Here is a 3366-nt window from a genome sequence, read left to right as displayed (position 1 = left end):
TGCAAGGTAAATTCATCACAGTGATACTGAGCATAAAAAGACAGTTGGTTTAGTTAACCAAAACATTTTTAAATTATATAAAGTAAAATGTTTGAATTATATATTATTGCAGACTTCTTTTCTAGAGTAAATTTTCATGAAAATATCAATGAAAGCTAAATATATTAAAGTTGAGCCATACATTGATATATTATTTTTCTGTGAAAGAACATGAAATAATATGCCAGTATATTCTAGCATCCCACATATGTACTTTAATTTTGTTATTTTCCCCTTCAAAGTCCACACATAACAGTCACATTAAGTCTATTGGTTGTAGAAGTGAAACTCAAGAATTGCTTTATTCAGCATTCTTAATGGATTCTATATAGGTCACAATCTCTTTATATTTATGAGACTTATCTTTTGATGACCAATACTAGCACTTACGTCTTTCTATTTTCCTGTAATTTATATAAAATAAGGGGAAATTCAATAAAAACTCGAATTAATTGCACACATCACCAACACTGAGAAAGATGATGGCACCGCAATGTGAACTCCTGGTGTCCTGACAGCATGGCAAATACACAAACCCAGATTTGTATATCAGACATCGTTTAGGAGCAACAATGTAGAATGCATACGAATATGGCTTGCGATGCTTTAAATATGTGAAAGAAAAGGCTTTTAAAGATAAATTTCCATTTCAAATGGAAAGTATATTAATTTTAGAACTATAGGAGAAATTTTAAGTTATAACTCCGAACACTACATTATTATTAACTATGTCATTTAGCAGTAGTTGTAAATAAAATAAAACTTATCTATTTTTTGTGTCTTAATTTACCTCTCTCAGGCTTCCTGCTCTTTGCAAATCACATCATTATTCCTTCAGTTTTTGAGACTATGCTGAACAATATATTAATGTCTCCAGTTTACTTAATTGTTCACCAAAATTAATATGAATTAGAGATTAAAGAGATAAATGAAAAGTTCTATTATAAATATAATCATATACATATTTTAGAATTATTAAGTTTCTGTTTTGAACCTTCAAAAAACCAGGAACTTACACACACACACACACACACACACACACACACACACACAAAACACTATGAGTAAAATGAGAACCCACAGACTTGGAAAAGTTGTTTGGCAATTATATATCAGACAAATTAATTTCTAAACTTTATTAAAAATGTAAATATCTCAAAAATAAAAGGACAATTAATACAACTTTGAGAATGGCAGCAGACTGAAACGACCAGATATTTGGTGGGAGAAAGATGAGGCTTTCTACTTTCATAAAGCGTTACAGTCTTGGAAAATCACAGAGGGAACTCTACCCTGTCCTTTAGGGTCACTATGAATCAGAACTGACTCAATGGCAGTAGTATATATTTATCACTGTCTATGTGTGTGTGTGTATACACCTATATTTGACAGAGGATATTTGTATATATGTATTTCTTACAAACATATCCAAAGTGGTGGTACACACAGGAGGCAAAATTATGAAAACTATTTGGAAAACACATTGTGGGAATGAGTTGCTGGGCCAAGGGTTCAAAATCATAGTCACAGGGGAACCACATTTAGTTGATATAAAGACAAATCTTTACATCTTACTTTGATGAATAACAATAGGGTCTTAATAGCTTATGAACATTCATCAAAGGTGTAACTAGTGGTCTCTCCCTATCAAGAGGAAAGAAGAGTGATGTAATTTCATGGAAACAATCAGTCCAGTGGATTCATGTGCCATGTAAACAAAAGTCTGCCAAACCTCAAGGTTTTAAGTTCTAGTTACCACTACCCACTTCTCCGTAAAGGATCACCCTGGCAATTCCTAGACAGAATGGGAGAAAATTATGGACCATAAGCCAAAACAGAAGAGAGCAACCTTAACAGGCGACAGAGGTGGGCAAGACACTGAAAACTATGGTGCTTTGACACCCTTCAGGTCTGGTAATGAAGTGACATGAGATTTTCAGGAACTTCCATCAAGGTAGCAAGGGATTCTGGGAACTATTGTCCCTAGGGCGAGGTGTGGTCTTAGGGCTGTGACATGGCACAGGACTGAAGGTGGAGATTTTGGTACAGCTTGTTCAGAGTCTGTGCATTATCTTGAGACTACATTTCCCAGAAAACTGCTCTACCCCCAGAGGACGTTTTCCTCACCACCTGCAGAAGTTTACCAACAATTTCTCGTGCTCATGAATATTTAAAAAAATGCTTTCACAGCAAACAAAGAGAGAAACACCAGAACCAGACATGCTGGCTGCCCCGACTTTTTCCTTCTTCCGGGGAGACTCTCAAAAAAAAAAAAATAGGAAACCCTATTTTGTGGCTCTAAAAGTAAATCTTTATTCTAGCAGGGCGAGGACACAACACTGGAAACAGGGTTCTCTCTGCACATACTCTGTCCAAATCTCCACTTTCTGCATCTTTGCCCTATTTCAAAACTGTAGGAAAAAGGCCAAGTTGCGTGTAAGACATTGACTACAAATGAAGCTCAAGTCAAAATACCAATACCAATTGGTTTCCACACAAATGATCCAGTGCTGCAGATGCTCAAGTATTTATGTCTCCCCCCCAAAAAAGGAAGAAACCTAGCGGACCATATTTGTACCTATTCCAAAGACAGGTGACCCAAGGCATGCTATCAGAAGAAACTGGACAACATTGGGGAATGTGAGAATTCCAGAATATTTCATTGTGCTCATGCAGAGCTTATATGTAAACCAATATACAGCCACTGGAAAAAGAAGTTTGGATATTTTGTGGTGTCAAGTCAGGAAAGGTTGCTCCTTTCACGACATTTCTGAGAAGCTAGACCACATGAAGAAGAAGGTGGCATGGAGGATAGAACGCGAACAACCTGTGATTTGCTGATAGCGCAGCCTAGCTTGCCATGGGACAGAGAATGGAAATATCTACATCTGAAGAGCGAAGACAAGCCTTCCACGTGAATTACACCTAACATCAAGACAATAAAATCCTCACCTTTGACCAATAAGTCACATCACAATAAAATGAGAAAAATATTTAATTTATCAAGGATTTAGATGATCCACCATCAATACCCAGAAGAGTAACAATCCAGAAACCAATCCATACCTTCCACTGGGAAAATTTCCTGAAATTATTAAAAAGCAGAGATGTTACTTTGAAAACTAAGTTGCAACTCATAAAAGTCTTAAATTTTCAATAGTCTCACATGCATGGGAAAGTAGGGAGATGAATACAGAAGACCTAAGAAGAATTGATGCCTCTGAATTATGCTGTTGGAGAAAAATATTAAATATATTATGGACTACGAGAATAAACATGGTGACATTTTGTCTCATTTATGTTTCACATGCTATCCTGAGAAATCAG

Source organism: Echinops telfairi, unplaced genomic scaffold (assembly GCF_000313985.2).
Source record: "Echinops telfairi isolate 266 unplaced genomic scaffold, ASM31398v2 ScPeMD7_2;HRSCAF=8, whole genome shotgun sequence".
NCBI lineage: Eukaryota > Metazoa > Chordata > Mammalia > Afrosoricida > Tenrecidae > Echinops > Echinops telfairi.
This window is presented reverse-complemented; position numbering follows the sequence as displayed.